Source organism: Spinacia oleracea, chromosome 2, assembly GCF_020520425.1.
Source record: "Spinacia oleracea cultivar Varoflay chromosome 2, BTI_SOV_V1, whole genome shotgun sequence".
NCBI lineage: Eukaryota > Viridiplantae > Streptophyta > Magnoliopsida > Caryophyllales > Amaranthaceae > Spinacia > Spinacia oleracea.
This window is the reverse complement of record NC_079488.1, coordinates 12666736-12682276: the sequence shown is the minus strand read 5'-3', so window position 1 is coordinate 12682276 and position 15541 is coordinate 12666736.

Here is a 15541-nt window from a genome sequence, read left to right as displayed (position 1 = left end):
TCCACTTGGAAAGAAATCGTAAAGATCTAGGTTAGATCATGACGATGATTACTTTAAGACCAAATATGATCATCAATTATTGTGCGTTGTAATTTCACGATCGAGCTCCATAAGATATGAAATATCTACGTTAGAATGATCGAAGTCAATTAGTACTTGATTCGATCAATGATGATCATAAAGACTTTTCCTATAATTTCTAAACAAAATGCTCAACTACCACCAAACTAAACCAAATTCGTCAAAGCTATTGAAAAGTAATTTCAGAATATCTTTTCATAATATATCTAAAGAGTTCCTAAACTCAGTGGGAGCTTAGCGTTTGTTATTCAACAAACTAAGGCCCAAGAATAGAAATATGTTTCATTGTGATTTATTCAAATGAGACACAAGGGTATTGTTTCCACCACGAATTTTTGAGAACATAATGTTTGTTTGCTCGAAATGATGTCCTTTTGGAGATTCGTTTCCAAAATGACAAGTGGGAGAAAATAGACCTCGAAAGTCTTCGAGGCGAACAACAAACATAAACGGACATTCCGGAGGCTTTTCAAAGTTCTTTAGAAAATCCGAACACGTATTCTTTAAGGACTTTAGAAGTGGCTTTAAAGAATAGACATCTCTTAAAAGACTTTACAAGTGCTTCAAGGAGAACAGAATATTCAAAGGACTCTCAAAGTGCCTGTTGATATTCTATTGTTTAATGTTCTATACCCAAGTAGGCATAGAGTTCAAGTCACTGAAACTATGAGATTCTTCTATTAGATAGTGAAGAAACATGGAGTTCAGGTCACTGAAGCTATGCGATTCTTCTATTAGATAGCAAAGAAACCTAAAACTTGCAGGTAAACTATTATCATGTAGATTAATGAGTTTATGACTTGTAAGAAAGCTATGACGAAACCTAGATTCCCTAAAATGGTTAGAGGCCATATATAGACTCAATGTTTTAGACGGTTAAAGGCCATAAAACATACTTAATGTTTTGATGACAAAATTGAAATTTTGTTGATTTGCAAGAATAGATTAAACACCTATTGATTGCAAATTGGTTTCAAGGATAAAAACCATCAAACATTGAATTGTGTTAACACACAAATCTAGATTAGTTGCTAAAGGTTACAAGAAAATTCATGACATGGATTATGTTGAAACCTCATGCATAATCGTAATGCTCAAGTCTATAATTCTAGCAATGATTGAATATTGGTACATATGGCAATTGGATGACAAAATGAATTCCTCAATCAAATGTTGGAAGAAACTATGTACATGGTATGTCATAGGATTTGTGGATCCAAATAAATGCTTGAAATGAATGCTAGCTTATGAAATCTAAGTACAGATTTAAGCAAGCAATTGGGAATTGGAATTGTATTTTAGTGAAGCTAATAAGTATTTTAGTTTCATAAAATGTACATGATTCTTATAGATATATAAGAAGTTTAGTGGGAGTACATAAAACTTAATTGGTCCTATGTGTGTCATACACATATCTCTCTATTATGAAAATAACATTCAAATGCTAATAACTTAGATTTGAAAACTATTCATCAATGACGGACCAAGGCGAAACTTAGTGCATACTGGGTATTAAGATCAATTGACAAAGATCTTAGAATATTGTTCTGGTTTAAGTAATGGCATTTACTAAATCAAACACGAAAGACTCCACCGGAGACATTCGACTCCATATGAATAAATCTAAGTAATGTATGTTTAAACTATGAGATTCTTCACCTATATTATATGTAAAAGAATTTAGCTGGATTTAGTATCTACTGAAACTAGAATGAGCTAAAGATACATGAATAGAATTCAATTGGGAATTATTCTACAAACGAATTTATCATGTGTGATATAATATGAGGATCGCCAAAAATATGTCGTATGGCTTTAGGCATGACGAACATATACCAATCTCTATTGATCTAAGTAAAGATCAACTAGATTGAGATCAAGAAAAACTTATGGTACTTGAAAAGGTACATAAGGGTAGCTCTTGATTCAAGGAAATAAAGATATGCTAAATATTGATGCTGCACGCATAAACACTGGCAGAGGATCAAGCAAGATTCATTTGGAGTTAACCATTGACAAGGACGAGCTAAAGAGCATCGTGTTTTGAAATGACAACATGGATTGGAGACCATGAGTTGTTGTATGGGAAATTAAAAATTAATTTCTATGTTCTAAGATATAGCTGGAAAGTCTTCCACAAATCTGTGAACTGCTTGGATAAGTAAATCCAAACAAAGCATCACTAGTAACCTAAACAGTTGAAGTAAAAGTACGTATTGCTTAAGAAGAAATAAAACAGGGTTGTTTACGTTAAGAGTTCTTCATTGAACTTGGGTAGATCATATGTTTGCTAACTTGATGGTCCTTCATTGCAAAATGCGTAGAACCACTCTTGAAGTAAGAAAGACTAGATCACTTAATAAATAAACTCAAAAGATCTTATCGTCCTGTCTCGAAGAACATTCGATGATAAGGATATTAAGATTAGCAAAGCATGATAACTAAACCTATGCAACAAGTGAGAAACAACGCTCAAATTGTGGCACTGGAAATCAAAGCATAGTTTTGAATTCCACTAGTTGTTTTAAAGATGGGTTTGAGGCCCATGGTTGTAAAACGTTGGGGTTGAACATTTATCATATATGAAATGTATTTTCATATTCCATTTAATCTTGGTTTAGTATTAAATGATGAGTCCCTTCAATTTGACGATATATTCAAGATAGACTGTCAGGACCAGTCCTGTGACTAAGAAATGTCTATCAAGTGAACTTGAATGTCAAAAGTTGAAAATGGTCCCTGGTCGGAGTTTTCTATAAAATTGGACGCATAGAAAACGTTAGACGACTAGAATGCAAGATGACTAGTAGTTCTGTTTCTTGAACTATGTGGACATGACAATGTCATAATCATTTGCATAGATACTTACTTTGGGAAGACTAGTATCGGACAAGACCTATGAAACTTTACTGTAAGAGATGAAAATCTGTCATAAGTAAATTTCATTAAAATTATTAGACAATCTGTCATAAGTAAATTTCATTAAAATTATTAGACACTAAATCCTCAATACCTGAGTGATTTGAGATTACTTGTTTGAGAACTGCTTACTTTGACGTTGACCAACCGTCGTGAAGGAAATAGTGCCCTTGGTCCAAGTATGCATATAATATTAAGTCTAATAAATGCGGTTCAGTAATAATTAACAAGTTAATAATTCAGTGAGATCAAGTGAGCTGAATGCCTAGCTAGAGGCCGCTTCAGTTCAAGTGGAATTAATGATATTAATCCACAGCTTACTCTTGACTGAACCCGTAGGGTCACACAAATAGTACGTAAACGGATCAAGTATTTAATGGCATTAAATACTCTATCTATGGATATTCGGAATCGACGGATCTTGGTTTCAGTGGGAGCTGAGATCGTCACAAGGCAAGAAATGAATACTCCGGAAACGATGATATTGCCGGAAACGGAAATATGGATCGTATCGGAAATATAAATATTATCCAAGTCGTAGATGTTGCCGGAAACGGAAACATGGTACGTATCGGAAAATATTATCGGAAATGGAAGTATTGCCGGAATCGGAAATATTGCCGGAAACGGAAATATTGCCGGAAACGGAAATATTGTCAGAATCGGAAATATTATCGGAATCGGAAAATAATTCCGGAAACGGAAATATTAAATATTTGTTCGAAACGGAAATTAATTCCGGAATCGGAAATATTAAATATTGTTCGTATCGGAAATGAATTCCGGAATCGGGAAATTAATCGGAAGCGTATCGTACGAATTAGCATCGGACGAGGCCTGCCAGACGAAGGCCCAGCACGAAGTCGGGCCATCGCCCAGCAAGCCAGCGCGCCACAACGCACCAGCCAAGGCTGCGCCAGGCCCACCGCAAGGCAGGCCCAGGTGCGCCAAGGCTGCGGCAGCGTGTGGGCCTCGTGGCAATGGGCTGCGAGCTTGCGGGCTGCGCGCGCGCGCATGGCGCCCCTCGTGGGCTGCTGTGCGTGCGTGTGTGTGTTTGTGTGCTATACGAATCCTAAAGCTATCAGGTTTCGACATATGATTAAATTCCCAAACCTAAAAGGATGAATTAATTAAATAAGAATTCTATTAGGATTCTAGTTTAATTAATTCGTATCCTAATAGGATTCCAGTTCCTTTTCCATACCTCTATAAATAGGTGCCTAGGGTCATAATTTATAGATACAATTCAATTATTCAAAGTGATTTTTGAGAGCAAAAATTCAGTCATATAATTGCCTACATTAGCCGAAAATTCTAAGTACCTTAAGGGCGATCCTAGTTGGTCAAGCTTAAGGCGGATCCGGACGTGCTGTGGACTATCTACGGAGGGACGACATTTGGAGTCCTAAAGACTTGTTCTTGTTCGGTTCGGGCGCAGCTAGGGAAGGCACGCAACAAAGTGTATGCATCTAAACTATGCTAAATGATTATGTGTAAATAATATGCTTTCCTGGATTTATGGTTTTTCCGCATGATTTATATTTTGTCATATGAATCATAACCTAACACGTCGCACCGTAAAAGGAGGCTATAAAGGAAACGCTCAGGTAATCACCTATCAAACGAAGTCTAATCTCAAGATCGCAAGATTGAGATTGTCCTCCCATAAATCGGGATGAGATGCTAAAAGTTGTACAAGGCCACTAGGAGAGCTAGAAACTGTAAAATGCTCGGATGAATAATAGGCTATGATTATCTGTTTATTTGATCAGTTGAACTCTGAAACCGAGAAACACCTCTGGACGTAATAAGGATGACAACTCTTACCTTATGTTCAAGAGCAAGCATCGAGCGACAAAGGAATTAGGAAATGCACACTTGTCCCTAAGGACAAGTGGAAGACTGAAGGAAATAATACCCTTGGTCCAAGTATGCATTTAATGATAAGTCTAATAAATGCGGTTCAGTATTAATTAACAAGTTAATAATTCAGTGAGATCAAGTGAGCTGAATGCCTAGCTAGGGGCCACTTCAGTTCAAGTGGAATTAATGATATTAATCCACAGCTCACTCTTGACTGAACCCGTAGGGTCACACAAATAGTAAGTAAACGGATCAAGTATTTAATGGAATTAAATACTCCATCTATGGATATTTGGAATCGACGGATCTTGGTTTCAGTGGGAGCTGAGATCATCAAAGGCAAGCAAGTGAATACTCCGGAAACGATGATATTGCCGGAAACGGAAATATGGATCGTATCGGAAATATAAGTATTATCCAAGTCGTAGATATTGCCGGAAACGGAAACGTAGTACGTATCGGAAAATGTTATTGGAAATGAAAATATTGCCGGAATCGGAAATATTGCCGGAAACGGAAATATTGTCAGAATCGGAAATATTATCGAAATCGAAAAATAATTCCGGAAACGAAAATATTAAATATTTGTTCGAAACGGAAATTAATTCCGGAATCGGAAATATTAAATATTGTTCGTATCGGAAATGAATTCTGGAATCGAGAATTTAATCGGAAGCGTATCGTACGAATTAGCATCGGACGAGGCCTGCCAGACGAAGGCCCAACACGAAGCCGGGCCATCGCCCAGCAATCCAAAGCGCAAACACACGCCAATGCTAAGGCCAGGCCCAACGCAAAGGCCAGGCCCAGCCAAGGCCTTGGGCGCGCGCGCAGGCAGCGGCGAGCTGGGCCGTGCGCTGTGCGTGGGCCGTAAGGCCTGCGTGCGGTGCATTGCCACTCGTGTGTGTTACTCAGAATCCTAAGGCTACCGGGATTCGTAATATGATTAAATCTAATCCTAATAGATAAAGTTTGTTTAATTAGAGTCCTAGTAGGATTATAATTAAATAGATTTGTATTCTAATATGATTATAATTCCTTTCCATAAACTCTATAAATAGGTGCCTAGGGTCACATATTTATGTCGAGGATTGAAGTATACAAAGGTAAGATTTTGGAACAAAATCAGCCAAACACTTGTAGCCTATTAGCCGAAAATTCTTAGAACCTTAAGGGCGATTCTAGTTGGTCAAGCTTAAGGCGGATCTGGACGTGCTGTGGACTATCTACGGAGGGACGACACTTGGAGTCCTAAAGACTTGTTCTTGTTCGGTTCGGGCGCAGCTAGGGAGGGCACGCTACAAAGTGTATGCATCTGAATTACGCTAAATGATTATGTGTAAATAATATGTTTCCTGGCTTTATGGTTTTTCCGCATGATTTATGTTTATTCATATGTATCAAAACCCAACACGCGCACCATTGTTGCGACGAGTGCTCGTGCCACTGCCGAGTGCTCGTGTTGCTGATGTTGCTTTGTGCCGCTGCCCACACGCAACACAATTGTGTTGTGTGTGTGTGTGTTGTTGTTGATCGATTTCCGTACTTCGTATACTTTTAACCTTTTCGAAATTCCGTTTTTTAAAATTATTTAATTATGATTATTGTTTTGGATTATTTAAATTGCTGGGAACGGTATATGAACAACGTGTTTTAATATTGTTGTATTTAATATTGATGAGATTGATTTTTAATCATAAGAACTATTATTTTCAGATTTAATGATTAAATAAAGTGTCAATTTTTATGGTCAAAACATGATTTTATCGAGTGATTTTTGTGTGAATTCCGCATGTAAAAGGCATTCTAAAATTTTGACAAAAATAGTTTTTTTCGGCCGAACCCAGAATTCTCAAATTCAAAGCCTAACTATGACTTTTCGGAGGTTTTAGTTTTTCGAATGCGAAATTTCGTAAATTTAAGATGTTAAATTAAATATTTGCGATTCTTGTTGATAAATCTTGAATTTTTGATTGACCTACTGTATATGTTTAACAAGTTTGAATGCCTAGCCTTGTTAATTATGCAATCTAATTTGTAATTATGATTAATTTGTTGAAAATTGGAATAATTTAGAATTAATTTGATTTTCATAATTAGTTATAATTTAATTAGATACCTATGATTAAAAACCACCATAAAAATTGTAAATTTATGTTAAATTTTAAATTTTTATGACCTAGACTTGAATCCATGTTAATCGGAAATCAATTAAATAATAAATTTTCGATTTTTTCGCCCTAAAATTATGAAATTAATATTATTTATTAATTTGTCATTAATTTTGAATATAAAATTTTAATTTTTATGCGATTCGCTCATATAACTTGCACGCACAAAGCAATGGACGCTACGTGTTACCCTTAAGGGGTGTTGTATAGTACGGGCATGCGACGACGAGCAAGGGAGCTCGTCGCCCATGCGGTACGAATGCAGCGAGCAAGGGCATGGTGCACGAGCACAAGGCAGCAGCCCTGCCTTGTGTCGTGGGCTGTGAGCAATGGGCGTGTGGGCAGAGGCGAAAGCAAGGCACATCAGTCGCGTGTGGGCAGCAAGCGTGCTGCGCCACAGCGCGCACTGCCTCGCGCAAGCATGGGGAGCCTCGCGCGCAGCGAGCCCAAGCTCGCGTGCCACGAGCGCTACGCACAGCGTCGATGCCTCGTGCGCAGCGAGCGCCAGCTCGCATACTGCTGCCTCGTGCGATGAGCGCAAGCTCGCGTGCGGGAAAGGCAGGCGCGCAGCGAGCTATGGCTCGCATGGATCGAGCGCTGACGCGCGCAGCGAGCACCAGCTCGCGTGATGCCTTGCGATGGTGAGCAGCAGCAATACGACGCAGCGCATGGGCTGCGCGCACATGGCCAGCGATGGCTGTGTGCGTGTGGCCCATGGGCGTGCGTTGCGTGGGATTGCTGCGTTGCGATTAGATCGTTTTGAAATTTTAATTTGAAATTTTCAGTTTACGTAATTTTAATTAATTTTGAAATTAATAATTTAAATTATTTTCTTGGATTTTAATTTTGAATATTGTAATTATAATAAATTTTATTTATTCTAATTATTTTACTAAAATTAAAATCATGAATTAATTTAAATACGACTGAAATTAAATTAGACTTTTTGGATTCAATTATAAATTTATATGAGCTTTAAATTTTAATTAAATTTGTATGTTTCCGGTTAGACTAGAAATACATTTTTATGTTTAAAATTAGTAAAGCATATGAATTTATTGGTTTAAGTGGGAGCCCTTTTTAGTCATATACTCTTGATTAGGTCTACAAATCCTTAAGGTTAAAACAACTTGATTAGAATTAATAAGGACTGAATAATTTGTATATTATTGGTGCCCTTGATTAAATTGCTGCAAATGTTTATGTGATGCATAATTTGTTTTACTAACCAGCTATGTGGGCCATTCATGATAATGAATGGGTGAATGGTATATATTGTATATGTACTGTTTTGCAGGTTATGAAGTGACTAGTATGGCCCAAATAGGATAGAAAATATGGTCTGCGTACCCTTAATTTGAATGTAATTGGTCTAAAGTACCAAAGTTTTTTTTCAATTCAAATATGGTCTGCGTACCATCAAATAGTTGTAATTAGTTTTAATTATAGCTTATCCTATTTGAAGAAAATGGTGCCTCCCACGGAGATTTTCAAGACGGACTTTGAAGTTAAAACTTCAAGATGAAGTCGGGCCATACTAGATCACATTTATCTTATGCATGTTTTAAGTTATTTATTGCTTTTAAATATGTCTTAAAATGCATGAGATCAAAGCTTGATTATGTTGCATGATTAAGGATTTTAGTTCACTTAAAATCTAACCAACATAGTAAGAGCCTTAAGTTCCAAACTTAAAAATTGAGTTAAAAGGTGCCATGCCAAAATATACACTTGCTTGGATATCCTTTACATCAATCTAGTAATAGTTTTCGCTCAGCGAGGTGTTACTTATTGGTCCTAAAGGGGCAAGGTACACAAATAATTGTGAGTACATGTTAGTTTTGGTGAAACTCAACGATATAAGTAAGGAGTCCTTTTATATCGTGGCAAAATCGATAGGTTTACCTAATAAGTTCTTAGACGTACCTATCAACCAAGAATAGTTTCTAGACTATTAGCAAAAGGCTTTTGCTTACCTAAGATGTTTTAGGATTAAGTCGACAAACTGTGCTTAGTTCTTCAATGATTTTAGGATCTGGAATCATTTTATTCACACCTGCCGGAACACATAACTTGAATAAAATGCTTAATGAACATTGAATTATGCATGTATGCTAGAATTTAAGTTTATTAAGAGAAACTGTGAATGGTTATTTATTTGTTTATTCTTTTCAATTATAGTTTTAAATATGGCAAACAACAATTCATTCAACATTCCATCAATTCTCGAAAAGGAGAAGTTGAGCGGGAAAAACATCCTTGACTGGCAAAGGAACTTGCAAATAGTTCTTATGCAGGAAGAAAAGGAGTATGTCCTAGAAGAGGCGATGCCTTAAACCCAAGTTGAGTGGGTTTGGTCGCTTCAAGCAACTATACCTAAGTGAACGAAGAGAAGAAACAATTGCAGAATTTGTTCACCTTGTCAGAAAGGCTGAGATAATACTGGACTGTGAAGCCAAAGATTTACTCAAGGCTAGAAGGAGACCGTTCAAGAAAAGTGGAAAGTCCAAGGGCAATGCTAAATCAAAGCAGGACAAGTCCACATCAAGCTGTCTTTATTGTGATGGAATAGGCCATTACAAAAGAGAATGTCCAAAGCTAAAGGAAGATCAGAAGAACGGAACAGTCGTTCCATCTTCAGGTATTTTCGTTATAGACTGTATACTTGCTAATTCAACTTCTTGGGTATTAGATACAGGTTGTGGCTCACACTTATGTTCCAATCCACAGGGACTAAGAAGAAGTAGAAAGTTAAGCAAGGGAGAAGTCGACCTACGAGTGGGAAATGGAGCACGGATTGCTGCATTAGCTGTAGGAACTTATTATTTGTCGTTGCCCTCCGGGCTAGTTTTGGAACTAGAAGAGTGTTTCCATGTTCCAAGTCTTACTAAAAACATCATTTCAGTTTCTTGCTTAGATGCTAAGGGATTTTCCTTTTTAATAAAAGACAACAGTTGTTCGTTTTATTTTAAAGAGATGTTTTATGGATCTTCTAGATTAGTCAATGGACTTTATTTATTAGATCACGACAAACAAGTATATAACATAAATACCAAAAAGGCCAAAAAGGATGATTCAGATCTTACCTATCTGTGGCATTGTCGATTAGGCCATATAAACTTGAAACGCTTAGAAAGACTTCAAAAGGAAGGAATTCTAGAACCATTTGACTTAGAGGATTATGGTAAATGCGAATCATGTTTACTTGGCAAAATGACAAAGCAAACTTTCTCTAAAGTTGGAGAAAGAGCAAATGATCTATTGGGTTTAATCCATACAGATGTATGTGGACCAATGAGTACAAATGCTAGAGGTGGTTTCAGCTACTTTATCACTTTCACTGATGACTTCAGTAGATATGGTTATGTCTACCTAATGAAGCATAAGCCTGAATCCTTTGACAAATTCAAGGAATTTCAGAATGAAGTAGAGAATCAATTAGGCAAGAAGATTAAGGCACTGCGGTCTGACAGAGGCGATGAATATCTGAGCTATGAATTTGATGACCATCTGAAAGAATGTGGAATTCTATCAGAATTGACTCCTCCTGGAACACCACAATGGAACGGTGTGTCGGAACGGAGGAACAGAACCTTGCTAGACATGGTCAGGCCAATGATGGGGCAGGCCAAACTTCCATTAGAATTTTGGGGACATGCACTAAATACAGCTGCACTCACTATAAATAGAGCTCCGTCTAAAGCTGTCGAAAAGACTCCATATGAATTATGGTTTGGAAAGCCTCCAAATGTGTCTTTTCTTAAGATTTGGGGATGTGAAGTATACGTCAAACGATTAATTTCAGACAAACTTCATCCAAAATCTGACAAATGTATCCTTGTGGGCTATCCAAAGGAAACAAAGGGGTATTACTTCTACAATACATTTGAGAACAAGGTGTTTGTTGCTCGAGATGGTGTCTTTTTGGAGAAAGATCACATTTCCAAAATGACAAGTGGGAGAAAAGTAGACCTCGAAGAAATTCGAGTCGAACAACAAACTCTAGAGAATGCTCAAGATGACATTCAGGATGAAACTCAGAGATCTTTAGAAGAATCTGGTGAGAATCATGGTCAATCTAGAAATGTTACCCCGCGTAGATCGCAAAGATATAGATCTCAACTGGAAAGGTACTTAGGTATTTTGACGAACGAGAGCTATGACGTTCTATTACTTGAAAGTGATGAACCTGCGACTTACAAACAAGCTATGACGAGCCCTAGCTCCAAGCAATGGCAAGAAGCCATGCAATCTGAATTAGACTCCATGTCCGAAAACCAAGTATGGGATTTGGTCGATTTGCCAGATGGCTACCAAGCCATTGGAAGCAAATGGGTTTTCAAACTGAAAAAGGACAAGGATGGGAAACTTGAAGTTTTCAAAGCTAGATTGGTTGCAAAAGGTTACAGGCAAGTCCACGGTATGGATTACGATGAAACCTTTTCACCAGTTGCAATGCTAAAGTCTATTCGGATAATGTTAGCAATCGCAGCATATTACGATTACGAAATATGGCAGATGGATGTCAAAACTGCTTTCTTAAACGGCGTTTTAACAGAAACTGTGTTTATGACACAGCCTGAAGGTTTTGAGGATCCAAAGAATGCTAAAAAGGTATGCAAGCTAAAGAAGTCAATCTACGGATTGAAGCAGGCATCCAGGAGCTGGAATATACGTTTTGATGAAGCAGTCAGTGACTTTGGTTTCATCAAGAACGCAGACGAATCTTGTGTATACAAGAAGGTCAGTGGGAGCAAAATTGCTTTCCTAGTATTATATGTCGACGACATATTACTTATCGGAAATGACATTCCTATGTTGAACTCTGTCAAGATTTGGCTTGGGAAATGTTTTTCGATGAAAGATCTAGGAGAAGCACAGTACATATTGGGCATCAAGATTTACAGAGATAGATCTAAAAAGATGATTGGACTTAGTCAAAGCACTTATATCAATAAGGTGCTTGATAGGTTCAAGATGGCAGACTCCAAGCGAGGCTACCTACCCATGTCTCATGGAATAACTCTAAGCAAGACTCAGTGCCCAAAAACACTTGATGAGCGTAGACGAATGAATGGGATTCCATATGCATCATTGATTGGTTCAATAATGTATCTATGATATGTACACGCCCGGATGTTGCGTACGCACTCAGTGCTACGAGCAGATACCAGTCAGACCCAGGAGAGGCGCATTGGACTGCTGCCAAGAATATTCTGATGTACCTGAAAAGGCACAAAGATGACTTCCTGGTCTATGGTGGAGATGATGAATTAATTGTTAAAGGCTATACAGACGCAAGTTTCCAAACCGACAAAGATGATTTCAGATCACAGTCTGGGTTTATCTTCTGCCTCAACGGAGGTGCAGTAAGCTGGAAAAGTGCTAAGCAAAGCACCATTGCGGATTCTACAACTGAAGCGGAGTACATTGCTGCACATGAAGCAGCAAAGGAAGCTATATGGCTAAGGAAGTTCATAGGTGAACTTGGTGTAGTCCCCTCCATTAAAGGACCAATAGCCTTGTATTGTGATAATAACGGAGCTATTGCACAGGCAAAGGAGCCTAGACACCACCAGAGAGTCAAGCATGTACTTCGTAGATTTCACCTTCTACGAGAGTTCGTTGAAAGAAAAGAAGTCGAGATAAACAAGATTGGAACTGATGACAACATATCAGATCCATTGACTAAACCTCTGCCGCAGGCGAAGCACAACTCGCACACTGCAGCTATGGGAATCAAGCATATTAGAGAATGGCTTTGATATCCCTGTTTAATGTTTTAAAGTTTTAGAGTTTAAATCTTTGTAAAACATTATTGGTTAATCATTCACAATAAATGAAAAGAATTCATTTTTCCATTTAATTTGTGGTTTATTAAATGATGAGTCCCTTCAAATTTGACGATATATTCAAGATAGACTGTCAGGACCAGTCCTGTGACTTAGAAATGTCTATCAAGTGAACTTGAATGTCAAAGGTTGAAAATGGTCCCTAGTCGGAGTTTTCTATAAAATTGGACGCATAGAAAACGTTAGACGATTAGAATGCAAGATGACTAGTAGTTCTGTTTCTTGAACTATGTGGACATGGCAATGTCATAATCATTTGCATAGATACTTACTTTGGGAAGACTAGTATCGGACAAGACCTATGAAACTTTACTGTAAGAGATGAAAATCTGTCATAAGTAAATTTCATTAACATTATTAGACACTAAATCCTCAATACCTGAGTGATTTGAGATTACTTGTTTGAGAACTGGTTACTTTGACGTTGACCAACCGTCGCACCGTAAAAGGAGGCTATAAAGGCAACGCTGAGGTAATCACCTATCAAACGAAGTCTAATCTCAAGATCGCAAGATTTGGATTTTCCTCCCATAAACCGGGATGAGATGCTTAAAAGTTGTACAAGGCCACTCGGAGAGCTAGAAACTGTGAAATGCATGGCCGTGCTCGGATGAATCATAGGCTATGATTATCTGTTTATTTGATCAGTTGAACTCTGAAACCGAGGAACACCTCTGGACATAATAAGGATGACAACTCTTACCTTATGTTCAAGAGCAAGCATCGAGCGACAAAGGAATTAGGAAATGCACACTTGTCCTTAAGGGCGATTCTAGTTGGTCCAGCTTAAGGCGGATCTGGACGTGCTGTGGACTATCTATGGAGGGACGACATTTGGAGTCCTAAAGACTTGTTCTTGTTCGGGCGTAGCTAGGGAAGGCACGCAACAAAGTGTATGCATCTAAACTATGCTAAATGATTATGTGTAAATAATATGCTTTCCTGGATTTTTTGTTTTTCCGCATGATTTATGTTTTGTCATATGAATCATAACCTAACACGTCGCACCGTAAAAGGAGGCTATAAAGGAAACGCTCAGGTAATCACCTATCAAACGAAGTCTAATCTCAAGATCGCAAGATTGAGATTGTCCTCCCATAAATCGGGATGAGATGCTAAAAGTTGTACAAGGCCACTCGGAGAGCTAGAAACTGTAAAATGCTCGGATGAATCATAGGCTATGATTATCTGTTTATTTGATCAGTTGAACTCTGAAACCGAGGAACACCTCTGGACATAATAAGGATGACAACTCTTACCTTATGTTCAAGAGCAAGCATCGAGCGACAAAGGAATTAGGAAATGCACACTTGTCCCTAAGGACAAGTGGAAGACTGAAGGAAATAATACCCTTGGTCCAAGTATGCATTTAATGATAAGTCTAATAAATGCGGTTCAGTATTAATTAACAAGTTAATAATTCAGTGAGATCAAGTGAGCTGAATGCCTAGCTAGGGGCCACTTCAGTTCAAGTGGAATTAATGATATTAATCCACAGCTCACTCTTGACTGAACCCGTAGGGTCACACAAATAGTAAGTAAACGGATCAAGTATTTAATGGAATTAAATACTCCATCTATGGATATTTGGAATCGACGGATCTTGGTTTCAGTGGGAGCTGAGATCATCAAAGGCAAGCAAGTGAATACTCCGGAAACGATGATATTGCCGGAAACGGAAATATGGATCGTATCGGAAATATAAGTATTATCCAAGTCGTAGATATTGCCGGAAACGGAAACGTGGTACGTATCGGAAAATATTATTGGAAATGGAAATATTGTCGGAATCGGAAATATTGTCGGAAACGGAAATATTGTCAGAATCGGAAATATTATCGAAATCGGAAAATAATTCCGGAAACGGAAATATTAAATATTTGTTCGAAACGGAAATTAATTCCGGAATCGGAAATATTAAATATTGTTCGTATCGGAAATGAATTCTGGAATCGAGAATTTAATCGGAAGCGTATCGTACGAATTAGCATCGGACGAGGCTTTCCAGACAAAGGCCCAACACGAAGCCGGGCCATCACCCAGCAAGCCAAAGCGCAAACACACGCCAAAGCTAAGGCCAGGCCCAGCGCAAAGGCCAGGCCCAACCAAGGCCTTGGGCGCGCGCGTAGGCAGCGGCGAGCTGGGCCGTGCGCTGTGCGTGGGCCGTAAGGCCTGCGTGCGGTGCATTGCCACTCGTGTGTGTTACTCAGAATCCTAAGGCTACCGGGATTCGTAATATGATTAAATCTAATCCTAATAGATAAAGTTTGCTTAATTAGAGTCCTAGTAGGATTATAATTAAATAGATTTGTATTCTAATAGGATTATAATTCCTTTCCATAAACTCTATTAATAGGTGCCTAGGGTCACATATTTATGTCGAGGATTGAAGTATACAAAGGTAAGATTTTGGAACAAAATCAGCCAAACACTTGTAGCTTATTAGCCGAAAATTCTTAGAACCTTAAGGGCGATTCTAGTTGGTCAAGCTTAAGGCGGATCTGGACGTGCTGTGGACTATCTACGGAGGGACGACACTTGGAGTCCTAAAGACTTGTTCTTGTTCGGTTCGGGCGCAGCTAGGGAGGGCACGCTACAAAGTGTATGCATCTGAATTATGCTAAATGATTATGTGTAAATAATATGTTTCCTGGC